Consider the following 17,685-nt stretch of genomic DNA (forward strand, 5'->3'; position numbering starts at 1 on the left):
CATACACCATGATCAAATGGTAATTATCCTTTTTATGCAATGATGGTGCAACATACACAAGTCAGTAAATGTGATATACCACATTAACAGAATGAAGAATAAAAATCACGCATACATGGTCAACTAATCTTTGACAAGGGTGCCAAGAATACACAATGGAGAAAGGACAGTCTCTTTAATAAATGGTGCTGGCAAAACTGAGTATCCACAGGCAAAAGAATGAAAATGGATCTTGATTTAAGATAACAAAAATTAATTCAAAATGGATTGAAGACTTAAACATAAGACCTGGAACTGTAAAACTCTTAGAAGTAAACAAAGGAAAGCCCTTTGACATTGGTTTTGGCAATGATTTTTTGGATAGGACACCAAAAGCATAGTCAACAAAAGTAAAAACAAATAGAACTATTTCAAACTAAAAAGCTTTTGCACAGCAAAAGGAAAAATCAACAAAATGACAAGGTAATCTATGAAATGGGAGAAAATATTTACAAGCTGTCTTAGTCTGTTCAGGGTACTATAACAAAATACCAGAGACTAGGTAGCTTATAAACAACCAAAATTTTTTTCTCACAATTATGGAGGCTAAAAGCCCAAGATCATGGCACCACAGATTCCACATGGTGGCTAGGGAAGGCTCTCTCTTTGGTTCAGAGACAGTATCTTCTCATTGTGTCCTCATGGTATAAGGGGGCTAGCAAGTTCTCTGGGGCCTCTTTTATACAAGCACTAATCCCATCCATAGGACTCTCATGACCTAATCGCCTTCCAGAGGTGATTAAGAGTTCCAGATGAACTCTTAATATGGATCAAGATATCAACACATAGGGGCGCCTGGGTGGCTCAGTTGGTTAAACCTCCAGATTTGGCTCAGGTCATGATCTCCCAGTCTGTGGATTCGAGCCCCACATCAGGCTCTGTACTGACAGCTCAGAGTCTGGAGCTTGCTTCAGATTCTGTCTCTCTCTCTCTCTCTCTGCCCCTTCCCCACTCACACTCTGTCTCTTTCTCTCTCAAAAATAAATAAACATTAAAAAAAATTTTTTTAGTATCAACATATAAATTCTGAGAGGACACAAACATTCAGACCATGGCACAAACCATATATCTGATAAGGGATTAATAGCTAAAGTATATAAGGAACTCATACAACTCAATAGCAAAAATGAATGAATGAATAAATAAGTAAATAAACAATCCAGTTAAAACATGGGCAAAATACCTGGATAGACATTTTCCCAAAAAAGGATATACAAATGCTAAGAGGCACATGAGAAAGTGCTCAACCTCACTAATTATGAGGGAAATGTAAATCAAAACCACAATAAGATATAACACCTGTTAAGATGGTTATCATCAAAAAGACAAGAGATAACAACTTGGAGAGGATGTGGAGAAAAGGGAACTCTTGTACATTCCCATTGGGAATGTAAATTAGTACAGCCATTATAGAAAAGTTACGGAATTGCCTCAAAAAATTAAAAATAGAACTATCACAGGATCTAGCAATCCCATTTCTGGATATGTATCTGATATCCAGATACATCTGGATGTATCTGTATCCATGATACATCTGGATATGTATCTCCAGGACCTCAAGGAGACATCTGCAGTGCCATATTTACTGCAGCATTATTCACAATAGCCAAGATATGAAAATAACCTAAGTGTCCAACAATGGATGAATAGATTTTAAAAATGTGACACATATATAAAAAACATGGCCCAATAGAATATTATTCAGACATAAAAAGAAGGAAATCCTGCCCTTTGTGACAACACGGATGAATTGGAAGGATATTGTGCTTAGTGAAATAACCCAGAGAAAGACAAATACTGTATAATCTCATTTATATGTGGAATCTTAAAAAAGTTGCACTCATAGAAACCGAGTAGAAGGTGGTTACCAGGGGCTGGGGGAAAGGTGATGTTGGTCAAAGGGTTAAAAAAAAAAAATCAATAACAAGACGAATAAGTTCTGGAGGTCTAATTGTGACTATTATCAATAATACTGTACCATATACTTGCTGTTTGCTACGAGATCTTCAACATTCCCACCACACACACACACACACACACACACACACACACACACACACAAATAAATGGTAGCCAGGTAAGGTGATGGATATGTTAATTAACTTGATTGTGGTAGTCATTCACAATGTATATCAAATCACCATGTTGTAGACTTTAAATACATACACTTATACCTCAATAAAATTGGGGGAGGGGGGAAGTAGTATGATGAATTTGGAGCCAAGTTCCAGGAAGACTGGTCTGGTAATAGTATGTGAAGTGGATTAAGGGAAAAAGAGAATGGACGTGGGAAGATAAGTTGGGAGGTACTGTGGAGGCCTAGGTAAGCAGTGATGGGAGCATGGCAGACATCAGTGGTCCCCTGTTCAATATTCACCCTCTCCCTTTCCTAACAGAGCCTTTATTTTGTTTGGAGCAGCAGTAAAAAGTGGCTCTGTGATGCAGCCCAGACAATGAGATGTCAGCAGAACTTGCTAGGTGGGGCTCCTGGATAAGCCCTTTAAAAACAGGAAAGACGTGGTGAGATTGGCTGTTCAGTCTTTTACCCTTTGTCCTTCCCCTTCTTCCTGCCTGGACTATAATGCACTGCTAGAGATGGAACGTTCATTTTGTGGCCACAGGGTGAAAAGCAGGACGACTAAAGCTACTACTTGCTAAGGGTGTCTGAGAAGAGAGAAAAAAACATCGAGTCTCTGTTGGCATTGCAAAGCCACCACACGGGCTCTGGAGTGCTTCCCTCCAGATGTCCTGTTACAGGTTAAGCTAATGTAAATTTGTTTTTGTTGTTGTTGTTGTTATGTGTGGACAAATGCAGCTCCTAACTGACTGAGTGCTTTAGATTAGGAAATGGTGGGGAGAATGAAAAGGAGAAGTCAGAGGCAAGACATATCATAGAATAAAAGAATTTAGCTTATTGAATATAGTGCAAAACAAAAGAGGTCAAAAGAATCTCAAAGATTTCAAACAAAGATAAATGGAACACTGATGTGATTAAGAGAAAGCAGGCAATTAACATTTATGGCTTGCCTCCTGTGTGTGCAGACACTATGCTGGCACTTGACATATGTTATTACAACACACTGTTACCACAACTTTATGAGACACACACAGAAAGAAGGAAGAGCAGTTGTGCTAGAAAGTTGGAAACAACAATGGCGTTTTTTCTTGTTGTACAAATTGTGAGGTGCTGTGGTTCACCTGGATGAAGACACACTGAACAGGCCAACAGGAATCTAGAACTAGTGTCAGGAGAGTGGTTGGGATGGAGAGCAACTTGTTTAGACACTGTGCAACGAGGTGAGAGGAGACTGTCAGGCTTTAGAAAGAGCAAACAAGAGGACCAAAAATAGGACCTTGAGAAATACCGACCTAGTAGACAAAAAGTAGCAAAAAGATACAAAGAATAGAATTCCAGAAGTAGCAGGGGTATCAGAGACTCTGACTTTCTAGAACTCATAAGAGGGTTTCAAAAAGGGGGCTCACCTCATCCTATGGATATACCTAGAAAACACCCACATCAGTGTAAACCCAAAAAAAGACCCAAAGGGTGGCAGTATAGATCTCCACAGCTAAATGTAGAGAAGAGGCCACATTAAAGAGGGTAGGAAGGTTAGAGACATGGTCAGCAGCCAAAAAGACCCACAAGACTGTCCATGGGAGGGAGGGACTCCAGCAGTGTGGAGAGAAGAGAGAAGCAGACCCTACATGAGGTACCCCAGGCAAAGGGGACTCACATGGGGAAGATGAATCCCCACAACATTTGGTTTTCAACACTAGAGAGGCTTAACAATCAATAAGGCTTAACACCTGGAACTTTAAAAATCAGCAGCTTGGCTCTGGGAGAGCCAGGAGGGCAATAGGAAACTGAGTCTACGCCCCTAAAGAGACAGCACAACAAACAGCCGCACCAAGATACAGCATAGAAGCACGTTTGGGGAAGAAAAAAAAAAAGCCTGGGGGTATAGAGAGATTTGTTTACTAATCTCAGAGTGTGTGCTGGAGGGGCAGGGATCTTTGGCAGACTTCTTTAAGAACAAAAGAGTAGGTACCATCCCCCCCCCCACCCCCACACCTAGACAACAAGGACACCTGGGGGAACCAGGGCAGTATGAAGACTCTCCACCTAGCTTGCTACCAGCGCACTCTGTTTGCAGGTTCTCCTGTGGACATGACATACCCCTCCTCCATCCAGGACCAGGCGAGAGTTCTCCCCCTGCTGGGTGCAGGTCCCCTTATACAGAAGACCAGCATGGACTTTGCTGGCACTGCACAACCTGCCCCCATGGTCTTCTGGGGACCCTCTCCCTACAGCCTGACCTGGGCAGGAGTCCATCCAAAGTGGTGCCACCAGCCAGCCAGTGCACAAGAAGCCCTGAGAGAGTCCAGCACCACTCCAAAGTGACTCTGCCCCAGGGAGAGGGGAAGATAACTGCACACACTATTTGAGTGCACTGGGGGCAGACACGTGATCTGACTGCAGACCATGCCCACCAACAAAAGCTTCTCAGTGGAAAACAGAAAGAGTGCCCTACAGTTCAGTGCTATTGCATCCTTGGCAAATGCCTGGTCTGACTCAACTCAAGTCCCAGGGGGCCCCAGACTTTCACTAACACCACAGGGACCAAACACTGCCATTGCCCACGATGGGAAAAAGCCACTGCGGACAACTGGACTGAAGGCAAATGCGGCTTAGCCATAACAGGAGGGCCCGCGCAACCCACATAGGAGACAGCCCTGAAGTGTCAGGTTCTGGTGAACAGGGGACACAGCACTGCAGGACACTCCACGACCTCTTCTTCATAAAGCCACTACTTTCAAGAGCAGGAGTTGTAGCTGACTTTTCTAACACATAGAAACAGACACAGAGAGAAAAAATGAGACAGAACAATATGTTCCAAATGAAACAATAGGACAAAATCACAGCAAGAGAGCTAAACAAAACAGAGATAAGTAATATGCCTGAGAGAGAACCTGAAGTCATGCTCATAAAGATACTCACTGAACTTGAGTGGATGACTTCAGTAAGACCCTCGACTAAGAGATAGAAAACATAAAAAGGAACTAATCACAGATGAAGAACTCACTAACTGAAATTAAAAATATACTAGAGGGAATAAATACTAGGCCTGAGGAAACAGAAGAATGGATCAGTGACCTGAAGGACAGAGTAATGGAGAGCAATCAAGCTGAACAGGAGAGAGAAAAAAAAATAACAAAAAATAAAAACAGATTAAGGGAATGCAACAACGCCATCAAACAATATTAACATTCACATTATAGAGATTCCAGAAGGGGAAGAGAGAGAAAACGTGGTAGAAAATGTACCTGAAGAAGAGCTGAAAACTTCCTGAATCTGGGGAAGGAAACAGAAATCCAGACCCAGGAGGCACAGAGAGCCCCAACAAAATCAACCTAAACAGGTCCACACCTAGGCACATAGTAATTTAAATAGCAGAAAGTAATGATAAAGAGAGAATCTCAAAAGCAGCATGAGAAAAGAAACTAGTTACATACAAAGGAACCCCTATAAAGCTATCAGCTAATATTTTAGCAGAAATTTTGCAGGCCAAAGTGCTGAAAGAAAAAAGCCTGCAGTCAAGAATACTCTATGCAGCAAGGTTATCATTCATAATAGAAAGAGTGATAAACAGTTTTTCAGACAAACAAAAGTGAAAAGAATTCATCGCAGCTAAACCAGACCTGCAAGAAATGTTAAACGGGATGCTTTGAATGGAAGTGAAAGCCCATAAGAAGGATTAAGAAAAGTAGGGAGCACTAAAGAAGTAAAATTAAGCATATCTATAAAATCAGTCAAGGGATTAAAAAAAGATAAAAGGATGTAAATTATGACACCATATATCTAGTCATGAAGGGAAGAGGAGCAAAAATTTAGTGCTTTTAGGATGGGTTTCAAATTTAAGTGAACATCAACTTAATATAGACTGCTATAGGCAGAAGATGTTACAATCTTAATAGTAGCCACAAATCAAAAACTGGTAATAGATATTCAAACAATGAAGAGAAATGAATCCAACTACATCACTAAAGAAAGCCAGCAAACTATGAGAGAAGAGAGATGGACTATGTTCCAATCAAAAGACATAGGGTTATGGAATGGATAAAAAAGCAAGACCGTCTATATGTTGCCTATATGACTCATTTCAGATCTAAAGACACCTGCAGATTGAAAGTGAAGGGATGGAAAAGCATTAATCATGCAAATGGCAGTGAAAAGAAAGCCAGGGTCACAATACTTAGACAAAATACACTTTGAAACAAAGGGAACAATCCAACAAGAAGACATAACAATTGTAAATATGTGCACTTAATATGGGAGTACCCAAATACATAAAGCAGTTAATAACAAACATAGAGGAAGTGAATGATAGTAATGCAGTAATAGTAAGGGACTTTAATACCCCACTTACGTCAATGGATAAATCATCCAAACAGAAAATCAACAAAGAAACAGTGGCTTTGAATAACACACTGGACCAGATGATTTAAGAGTACTCAGAACATTCCATCCTAAAACAGCAGATTACACATTCTTTTCAAGTGCACATGGAATGTTCTCCAGAATAGACCATATATTAGGCCACAAAACTAGTGTCAACAAATTAAAAAAGACTGAAGTCATACCATGAATCTTTTGTGACCACAACACTATGAAGCTAGAAATCAACTGCGCATGCGTGTGCACGCGCGCACGCGCACACACACAAGTCTGGAAAGAACACAAATACATGAAGGCTAAATAGCATGCTACTATGAATGGGTCAACCAAGAAATCAAAGAGGAAATCAAAAATACATGAGATGAATGAAAACAATGGTCCAGTATCTTTAGGATGCAGCATAAGTGGTTCTAAGAGGAAAGATTATAGCAATATAGGCCTACCTCAAGAAGTTAAGAGAAACCTCAAATAATCAAACTAACCTAGAAATACCTAGGAAAAGAAGAACAAACAAAACCCCAAACCAATAAAAGTAAATAATAAATATTAGAGCAGAAATAAACAAAATAGAAACTAAAAAAAAAAACCCAAAAAACAAAAAAACAAAACAAACCCAAAACAATAGAACAGTACAATGATACCAGGAGCTGGTTCTTTGAAAAGACCAACAAAATTGACAAGCCTGTAGCCAGACTCATAAAAAAATTTAAAAAATAAAAAAAGAACTTGAAACCATAAATGAGAAATAATTGACACCACACAAATTCAAAGGACTGTAAAGGTATATAGTTTTTTTATAATATTCTGACAAACTAGACAGCCTAGAAGAAAAAGACAAATTCCTAGAAACATAACCTCCCAAAACTGAATCAGGAAGAAACTGAAAATTTGAACAGACTGATTTCCAGCAATAAAATAGAATCAGTAATCAAAAAACTCCTAACGGGTGCCTGGGTGATTCAGTCCGTTAAGGTTCTGACTGCAGCTCAGCTCATGATCGCATGGTCTGCGAGTTCAAACCCTGCATTGGGCTCTGTGCTGACAGCTCAGAGCCTGGAGCCTGCTTCCGAGTCTGTGTCTCCTTCTCCTTTCTGCCCCAGCCCCACTCATGCTCTGTCTCTCCTCTGTCTCTCAAAAATGAATAAATGTTAAAAAAAATATTTTAATTACAAAAAAAACTCCCAACAAATAAAAGTCGAGGACCAGATGGCTTTACAGGTAAATTCTACCAAATATTTAAAGACTTAATACCTACTGTTCTCAAACTATTCCAAGAAATAAAACAGGAAGGAAAGCTGTCAGATTCATTCTATGAGGCCAGCATTACCCTGATACCAAAACCAGATAAAGACATTACAAAAAAAGAGCAGGCCAGTATCTCTGATAAGCATAGATGCAAAATTCCTCAACAAAGTATTAGGAAACCAAATCCAACAATACATTAAAAAAATAATTCACCACAATCAAGCAGGCCCCAGGATGCAAGGCTGATTCAATATACACAAATCGACAAGATACATTACATCTGTAAGAGAAAGGATAAAAACTATGTGATCATTTCAATAGATGCAGTAAAAACATATGATAAAATACAACATCAACTCATGACAAAAACCCTCAACAAAGTAGAGATAGAGGGAACATACTTTAACATAATAAAGGCCATATATGAAAAGCACACAACTAACATCATACTCAATGGTGAAGAACTGAGAGCTTTTCCCCTAAGATCAAGGATGTTCACTGTCACCACTTTTATTCAACATAGTACTGAAAATCCTAGCCACAGCAATAAGAGAAAAGAATAAATAGCAACCAAATTGGTAAGGAAGAAGTAAAACTGTCACTATGTGCAGATGACATGATATAGAAAACCCCAAAGACTCCACCAAAAAACCCCTAGAACTGATAAATGAATTTGGTAAGGTCACAGGATACAAAATCAATAGACAGAAATCCATTGCATTTCTATACACTAATAATGAAGTAGCTGAAAGAGAAATTAAGAAAATAGTTCCATTTACAATTGTACCAAAAATAATAAAATACCTAGGAATAAACTTAACCAAGGAGGTGAACCTGTACTCTAAAAACTATAAAACACTGATGAAAGAAATTGAAGATGACACAAACAAATGGAAAGCTATTCCATGTTTGTGGACTGGGAGAACAAACACTGTTAAAAATGTCCATACTACGCAAAGCAATTTATACATTTAAATCCCTATCCCTAAATTTATACATTGCAATCCCTATCAAAATACCAAGAGTATTTTTCACAGAAGTAGAATATTCCTAAAATCTGTGTGGAACCACAAAGGACCCCAATAGCCAAAGAAATCTTAAAAAAGAAAAACAAAACTGGAGGTATCACAAACCCAGATTTCAAGACATACTACAAAGCTGTAATAATCAAAGCAGTATGGTACTGGCACAAAAATAGACACATAGATCAATGGAACAGAACAGAGAGCCCAGAAATAAACCCACAATAATATGGTCAATTAATCTTTGAGAAAGGAGACAAGAATATACAATATGAGGGCAACTGGGTGGTTCAGTCAGTTAAGTATCCAACTCTTGATTTTGGCTCAGGTCATGATCTCACAGTTTGTGAGATCAAGCACTGCATCAGGCTCTGCACTGACAGCATGGAGCCTGCTTGAGATTCTCTCTCTCTCCCTCTCTCTGCCCTCCTGTGCTCACTCTCTCTCTCAAAATAAATAACTTAAAAAAAAAAAGAATACGCAGGGGGTGCCTAGGTGGGTCAGTTGGTTAAGGGCTGGACTTCAGCTCAGGTCATGATCTCATGGTTCATGGGTTCGAGCCCCGTAACAGGCTCTGTGCTGACAGCTCAGAGCCTGGAGCCTGCTTCAAAATTCTGTGTCTTCCTCTCTTTCTGCCCCTCCCCCACTCACACTCTATGTCTCTCTCTCAAAATTAAATAAACATTACAAAAAAAGAATATGCAATGTGAAAAAGATAATCTCTTCAGTAAATGGTGCTGGGAAAACTGGATAGCTACATGAAAAAAAAAAAATAATAAAAAACTCAAAATGTGTTAAAGACCTAAATGTGAGACCTGAAACCATAAAAATCCTAGAAGAGAGCATAGGCAGTAATTTCTTTGACATCAGCCATAGCAACATTTTTCTAGATAAGTCTCCTGAGGGAAGGGAAACAAAAGCAAAAATTAACTGTTGAGACTATATCAAAGTAAAAAAGCTTCTGCACGGGGCGCCTGGGTGGCTCGGTCGGTTGAGCGTCTGACTTCGGCTCAGGTCATGATCTCGAGGTCCGTGAGTTCGAGCCCCGCGTCGGGCTCTGTGCTGACAGCTCAGAGCCTGGAGCCTGTTTCAGATTCTGTGTCTCCCTCTCTCTCTGCCCCCCTCCCCCCGCCCCCGTTCATGCTCTGTCTCTCTCTGTCTCAAAAATAAATAAATGTTAAAAAAAAATTTAAAAAAAAAAAAAAAAAAAAAAAAAAGCTTCTGCACAGCACACAATTGGCAAAACTAAAAGACAACCTATCAAATGGGAGAAGAGATTTGTAAATGCCACACTCAATAAAGGGTTAGCATCTAAAGAACTTATACAAGTCAACACCAAAAAAGTAAATAATCTAATTAAAAATAGGTAGGAGAGGGGCACCCAGGCAGCTCAGTTGGTTAAGTGTCCAACTTCAGCTCAGGTAATGATCTCACAGTTTGTGAGTTCAAGTCCCGCATCGGGATCTGTGCTGACAGCTCAGAGCCTGGAGCCTGCTTCCGATTCTGCGTCTCTTTCTCTCTCTGCCCCTCCCCCACATGTGCTCTGTCTCTGTCTCTCAAAAATAAACAAAAATGTAAAAAAAAAAAAAAAAGTTAAAAAAAAATAGGTAGAAGATATGAACAAACATTTGTCCGAAGAAGATATCCATGTGTCCAAGAAACACATGAAAAGATACTCATTATCTTTTTTGAGAGAAATGCAAGTCAGAACCATAATGAGATATCACCTCACACCTATCAATATGGCTAAGATAAAAAACCCAAGAAACAACAAGCATTGGCAAGGATGTATAGAAAAAGGAACACTCATGCACTGTTGGTGGGACTGCAAACTGGTGCAGCCATGTGGACAACATACAGTATGAAGTTTTCTCAAAAAATTAAAAAAAAGAATTACCATATGATGTAGTAACTCCAGTTCTGGGTATTTACCCAAAGAATATGAAAACAGGAATTTGAAAAGATTTATGCACCCCTATGTTTATTACATAATTATTTACAGCAGCCAAATCATGGAAATTGTGTCCATTGATAGATGAATGGATAAAGAAAGTGTGGTATACACACACATATACACACACACAATGGAATATTACTCAGCCATAAAAAATAATGAAATTTTGCCATTTGCAACAACATGGATGGAGCTAGGGAGTATAATGCTAAGTGAAATAAGAGACAAACACCATATGATTTCATTCATATGTGGAATTTAACAAAACAAATGAACAAAGAAAAAAAGACACCAAAAAATGACTTTTAAATTTAGAGAACTGGTTACCAGAGGAGAGGTGGGGGGCATGGGTGAAATAGGTAATGGGGATTAAGAGTACACTTATTGTGATAAACACTGAGTAATGTATAGAATAGGTGAATATATTATTATACACTTGAAACTAATACAACACTATGTTAAAAAATTTTAAAGATAGTCTCTTCGGCAAATGGTACTGGAAAAACTGGACAGCGACATGCAGTAAAATGAACCTGGACCACTTTCTTACATCATACACAAAAATAAACTCAAAATAGATGAAAGACCTAAATAAATGTAAGACAGGAAGCCATAAAAATCCTCAAGGATAAAGCAGGCAAAAACCTCTTTGACCTTGGCCGCAGCAATTTCTTACTCAACACATCTCAGGAGGCAAGGGAAACAAAAGCAAAAGTAAACAATTGGGACCTCATCAAAATAAAAAGCAAAGGAAATAATCAGCAAAACTAAAAGGCAACCGACACTATGGGAGAAGATATTTGCAAATGACCTATCAGATAAAGGGTTAGTATCCAAAATCTATAAAGAACTTCTCGAGCTCAACACCCAAACAACAAATAATCCAGTGAAGAAATGGGCAAAAGACATGAATAGACACTTCTCCAAAGAAGACATCCAGATGGCCAACAGACAAATGAAAAAATGCTCAACATCACTCATCATCGGAGAAATACCAATCAAAACCACAATGAATGAGATACTACCTCACACCTGTCAGAAGGGCTACAATTAACAACTCAGACAACAATAGATGTTGGCGAGAATGCAGAGAAAGAGGATCTCTTTTGCATTGCTGGTGGGAATGCAAACTGGTGCAGCCACTCTGGAAAACAGTATAGAGGTTCCTCAAAAAATCAAAAATAGAACTACTCTACAACCCAGGAATTGCACTACTATGTATTTATCCAAGGGACACAGGTGCTGTTTCGAAGAAACACATGCACCACATGCAATGTTTATAGCAGCACTATCAACAACAGCCAAAGAATGGAAAGAGCCCAAATGTCCATCAATGGATGAATGGATAAAAAAGATGTGGTGTATACACACACACACACACACACACACACACACACACACACACACACAATGGAGTATTACTCGGCAATCAAAAAGAAGGAAATCTTGACATTTGCAAGTACATGGATGGAACTAGAGGGTAATATGCTAAATGAAATCAGTCAGAGAAAGACAAATATCATCTGACTTCACTTATATGAGGACTTTAAGATAGAAAACAGATGAACATAAGGGAAGGGACGTAATAATAATATAAAAACAGGGAGGGGGATAAAACAGAAGAGACTCATAAATATGGAGAACAAACTGAGGGTTACTGGAGGAGTTGTGGGAGGGAGGATGGGCTAAATGGGTAAGGGGCATTAAGGAATCTACTCCTAAAAAAAAAAAAAAAGAATCTACTCCTGATATCATTGTTGCACTATATGCTAACTTGGATATAAATTAAAAAAATGAAACGGTAAAAAAAAATTTTTAAGTAAATAAAACAAGGTAATGGAATTAAAAAAGGAAGGGGTGATGGCAAAGAGTAACTTACATGTAGATCAAACAAGGCTTACCACTAGACCAGGGACTTGGCAAACTACAACAGTTCAACACCAACCTGCTGCCTGTTCTTCTAAATAAAGTCTAATTGGTGTACAGCCACACCTTAATTTACACATTGTCTATGACAGCTTTCACTCTGTAAGGGCAGAGTTGAGTGGTTCCAACAGAGATGGTATGGCCCACAAAGCCTAATCTATTTACTACCTACTCTCTCAAATATTTTCCTGAGCATTTATGAAGGTCTGGCACAGCACGCAAGCTCAAATATCTGTTGAGTTGATGAATAAATGAGAAAAGACCATTAGATATGGAAATAATTGACGACCTTCAAGAAAGCAACTTATGAAGCATGGATTCTGAAGCAGTCAGAAAGGAGGTGGTTACATACCCAAAACAAAAGAAATAAACTTGGAGAAATGGGAGCTACTTATCTTTGACAAGAAGGTAAAGAGAAGATGAATGACAGCTTGGAAACTTTCTAAGGTGAAGAATGGGAAAATTGAACTTACCTTGCATCATTTGGTCTCATATTTGAGACCAACTGCAAAGTGAATATGGAAGAGCTTGGGGTACAAAGAAAACAGAAAGAAAAAGAGAGAGAGAATATTTGATCATGTCTGTATAGGAAGTGTGGCTGGAAGTGAAAAAGGATGAAAAAGATCACAGTGAGCAGGGGAGGAGTGTCCTCTTGAAAATGAAGAGCACAAATGGGGATGTTAATTAATAATATATAAATACATGGAGATTTCCTGTAGAGGGGTGGATTTATGAGCATTTGTTTTTGCAACAAGGACCCAAAACCCAAAAAAAGCTTCAGATAAAGTCAATAATTCTCTGTGCACTTTTTAATTTTCTGGCTCTGAGAAAGCAAATGGCTAACCAAGGGCGCCTGGGTGGCTCAGACTGTTGAGCATCCAGCCCTTGATACCAACTCAGGTCATGATCTCACAGTTTGAGATCAAGCCGCGCAGAGAGCCTGCTTGGGATCTCTCTCTCCCTTTCTCTCTGCCTCTACCCGGGTCACGCTCTCTCAAAATAAACTTAAAAAAAAAAAAAAAAAAAAAAAAGGCTAACTCCTAATTTTATCATGCTATGATTGACACTTGACATAAGAAGTACTCAGGTCTGACAAGTACTCGAGATCCCCTTTCATTATTCTTGGTGATTAGTCAAATAAAGGATTTGTATCCCCTTAGAGTGGGTTCTTTCCCAGATGGGAGGAGTTAGGAGCCAAAGACAGAACGGATAGAAGACAGGGAAGATGCGATTCCTGGCTTCATATCACCTTCAAGCATTTTCTGGCCCATTACAATAGAAGAGAGGGAAGATGAGGGTCAAAACAGGGATAGCAATGGAACTCTTAACCCAGAACTTGAATTTGAATTTCTTTTTATTTTCATTGGTATCTTACCCTAAGGGCCACACATTATCTTTTTCTCAGAAAAAAAAAAAAAAAAAAAAGATTCTCCTGATAGTATGCCTAAGCAAGAAGCCTTCCAGTGTTGCTGGTATTTGCACAGATAAAGGGAAATTACAGAAAAAACTTCTGAGAAGTACTTGAATTAGATAGATGACCACGAATCTCCCCTCAGCCCTTAATGCTGCCTAGTCACCAAACAGTGCTTGTCCAGTCCATGTGCCCTCCCGCTTTCCTAGACAGCTGTTGTCTTTCATTAGGCCTGTTACATTTGTTTCACATTTTTTACAACTCCGGAAGTAAGATGCATTTTTTTGATTGATGGTGAATAACAATTATAATTGCCAGTTCATTTCTTAGATCAAATAATGCTATGCATTTATTTTCATTTTATTTTTATATTTATTTTATCAATATAGTCAATAGAATGGTGCATTTCACAGCTTCTCCTCTCTCCCGAAACCTCCAACATGTCCCCATACTTACTCTTCCTGTGACATGACTGCTCTGAAAATGGCACACTGAGAAGGGCCCCTCAACCATGTTCACCCACCTTCCACATGCTGCACCCACACTGTCCGTCTTCCTACCTACTGCCATAGATCAAGGTTTCAAAGAGTAATCCCAGGACTCCTGGAAGCTCTATTCTCATAATACTACTAAACCAGGATTATTTGCTTTTTAACTTTTGTTTTCTCACAAATGCACAATGGAGTTTTCCAAAGATTACATGACCAATGGTAACACAGCAGTCTGAATACAGAAGCAGATGAAAACCCAGCCGTCATCTATTAATAAAGTCACACATTAAAGAGATTTGCAGAAATGTAAAACAATGCCACTCTTCTATTTTTCTGTTTGGAAAATACAGTCATTAAAAAAATTATTGACTTTGAGAGAAAAAGAGAGAGAGAGAGAGAGAGAGAGAGAGAGAGAGAGAGAGAGATCATGCACAGGGGAGAGGCAAAGAGAGAGAATCCCAAGGAGGTTCCGTGCTATCAGCACAGAGCGCAATGCAGGGGTTGATCCCACAAACCATGGGATCATGACCTGAAACCAAGAGTCAAACACTTAATTGACTGAGCCACCCAGGTGCCTCTGGAAAATGTAGTTACTTTTAATAAAATATTGTTGTCTGTGTTAACATGAAATGGGTTTATTATTTTTTTAAAAAACTAATAAATATTTAAAAATTTCTCAGATATAATTTTCAATATGGTGAATATCAATAGATGAAAACCACACGAACAAAAACTCTTTGTGGTCCTCACTAATTTTTAGCAGCATACAGGTGCTCTGAGACCAGAAAGTTTGAGAACAAGTGCCAGAGATGAATGCTTGGTGCTTCTGTCTCCACCAGGTACCGAGTCCCATCCTCTGGCCCATTCTCCACAAAGCTCCCCACTCACACATTTGTCAGTTTCCCTTTCTGCAAACTCATTCCCATTTATGTACAAATAGGCTGTTATTTATTTTATCTTAAAAATAAACAAAAACCTTCCCTGTTGACTCTAGTTCTTCTGACTGCCCAGGTTTCCTCCCCTTTACAGCAAACTTCCTCAAAAGAGTTGTCCATAATTCCAGGGTCTCAAATTCCTCTCCTCCCATTCTCTCTTATATTCCCTCCCATCAGGTTCTCCTGCCCTTCCCATTCTACTGAAACTCCCACTTGGATTCCCCTACATTGCTACATCCCCATTTGACACAATGAATCATTCTGTCTTCCTTGATATATAGTAGGCTCTCCCTTTGCAAGGTTCAGATATATATGAATTTCAGTTGCCACTGTTGAGTTAAATGACCCAGTCCCTTAACAACACGGTTCAAATTTCAGTGACCACAGTGTATTGACTGTGAGGAACTGCACAAAGCACAAACTCACTGTCAGGCTGGTCAATGTACTAATCACCATACAAACAACACATGCACGTCGATCAGTGACCATCATTGCACTTTTTTCAAAGTCTGTCAGTGACTGGCCACTGGGTATCTATTTTTCTGCTCACAGATAGATGGCAAAATGTATATTTGAAATGTATCATTGAAAAGGAAATGGGCCAAGAAAAGTGGAAGTGAAGCAAAGACACAGAAAGTTCTAACACTGGAAGTAAACCTGGAATCTAACATAATGGAGGTACAGAAGTAGCTGACCAGGAAAATGGCCACCACCACCAGTGGTGACTCTCAACGAGTGCACAGACGGGACAGGCAGCCCAAGGCCCAAATGTGGAGACTGGGTGCTCGGGAAGGATAAGGATCTCCCAGATGCAGCGAGAAACTTCCCATTAAAAGAACTCTCAGAGGTACTTCATGGTCATTAAAAGAATAGGAGGAGATACTTTACCACATTGAAAGTGAAAATAATGTAATGTTGAAAGCTGATCCAAAATTAGAAAGGACTATGACAATCTGCCAGGGCATAGAAAAGACACTCATTCGCTCTGAACAAGGCAAGCACTGTTCAACCTAGTCTTGGCAAGTTTCGAGAGAGACCATCCCAAGCAGGTTCGGAGCCGCCAATGCAGACAGCCCGATGCGGGGCTTGATCCCACAAACCTGGGATCATGACCTGAGCCAAAATCAAGAGTTGGACTCTCAACTGACTGAGTCACCCAGGCACCCTGGCAAGTGTTTTACTTTAATTCTTAATGTTGCTAATGTTTTAAATCACAGTGTACCAAATAAAAACTGGTTTTACTATTTTTTTCATGTCCCTATACATTCATAACCATTCAATGTCCCTATACATTCATGTTTTTTTCATGTTTTGACCGAAATTTTTACAGGTCACAGAACAACAGTAAATTTTCCCATTAATTATTAAGATTATTTTTGCATGGCTGTTTTTAGGGTCCCATGTTCTGTGCAAAGGGAGGGTGGCCTGCACTTCCTTCACCTGACTTCCAGGGTACCACACCCACTTCGTTTTCTTCCTGCCTCACTAGCTGTCCTTCCCAGTCTCCTCCCTCAATGCTTACTTTTGAAGGACTCAGAGCCTAGTCCTTGGAGCCGTTTTCTTCATTTAAATGGACTCCCTTAGAGATTTCACCCAGTCCTGTGGCCTAAAACATCATCTATATGCCAACAGCTTCCACATTTACATCTCCAGCCCAGACCTGAAACCCAGATTTATATATCCAGCTATTCTCTGCCCCCATTCTCCATCCAGTTGGGACCTCAATCCCCAGCTTTCATGGAGCGAGGGGTATGGTGGTGAGGTCACAGGGTAGCTATCTAAAGTGCTACCATTTGTGCACCAAAGGATCTTTACTGGTTACCTAAAGCAGGCCTTCTGTGCCCCAGCCAGCTCTACCGGCTACCTACAGCGGGGCCTTCTGTGTGCCAGCCAGCTCTACCAGTTACTGAAAGCCGGCCTTCTATGCACCACTTTAGGGAAGACCAGAACAAGCCTTCCGGCCGTCCAGTCAGGGCAGACGTTAACCACCACTGGGCCAGGAACACACCAGCCCCCAGCAGGGACTTTGTATGGGCACGAACAAGATGGTGGGCCAAAGATGGAGTCAGTGTTGTCAGAACTCCTACAAATAACCAAAGCTGAAATCCTCCACCAACCAAAAAGAAAAAAAAAAAAACAAAAAACCCTCCTTTACCCATAATGCACATCTTTCCCATCTCTGTTGATGGCAACTCCTTCCTTCCA

General features: G+C 39.8%; 1 protein-coding gene across 1 annotated transcript in view; it reads right to left on the reverse strand.

Moving 5' to 3' along the window:
* The window catches only part of EFHC1 (EF-hand domain containing 1), a 67,063-nt gene that overhangs the window by 6,341 nt on the left and 43,037 nt on the right, over window positions 1–17,685 (reverse strand). The gene's annotated exons all lie outside the window — the stretch shown is intronic.

This window comes from Lynx rufus, unplaced genomic scaffold (genome assembly GCF_022079265.1).
Source record: "Lynx rufus isolate CCGP_SWC_20201006 ecotype Redwood Valley unplaced genomic scaffold, mLynRuf1.p SCAF_6, whole genome shotgun sequence".
NCBI lineage: Eukaryota > Metazoa > Chordata > Mammalia > Carnivora > Felidae > Lynx > Lynx rufus.